Raw genomic sequence first — 252 nt, forward strand, 5'->3', positions numbered from 1 at the left:
GGTTACTGACATTACCAACGAAAGATGAAGGTCGTCTCACCAGAATGATTGAGAAATTGACACAACTACCCGGCAAAAAAATGCATTAGTTAAATATACCCTTTATCCTATAGGACATGCATCCCTTCGAAAATCCATTATAAAAGAACAGATTATTACCCTCATCTAATGGGCAATAATATCTAATGGGCAATAATGATAATGATAACCGTAAACTTGTATTGTTGTCAAGACTCGCATTTTTTCGTTGTT

Source organism: Penaeus monodon, chromosome 31 (assembly GCF_015228065.2).
Source record: "Penaeus monodon isolate SGIC_2016 chromosome 31, NSTDA_Pmon_1, whole genome shotgun sequence".
NCBI classification, from domain to species: Eukaryota; Metazoa; Arthropoda; class Malacostraca; order Decapoda; family Penaeidae; genus Penaeus; species Penaeus monodon.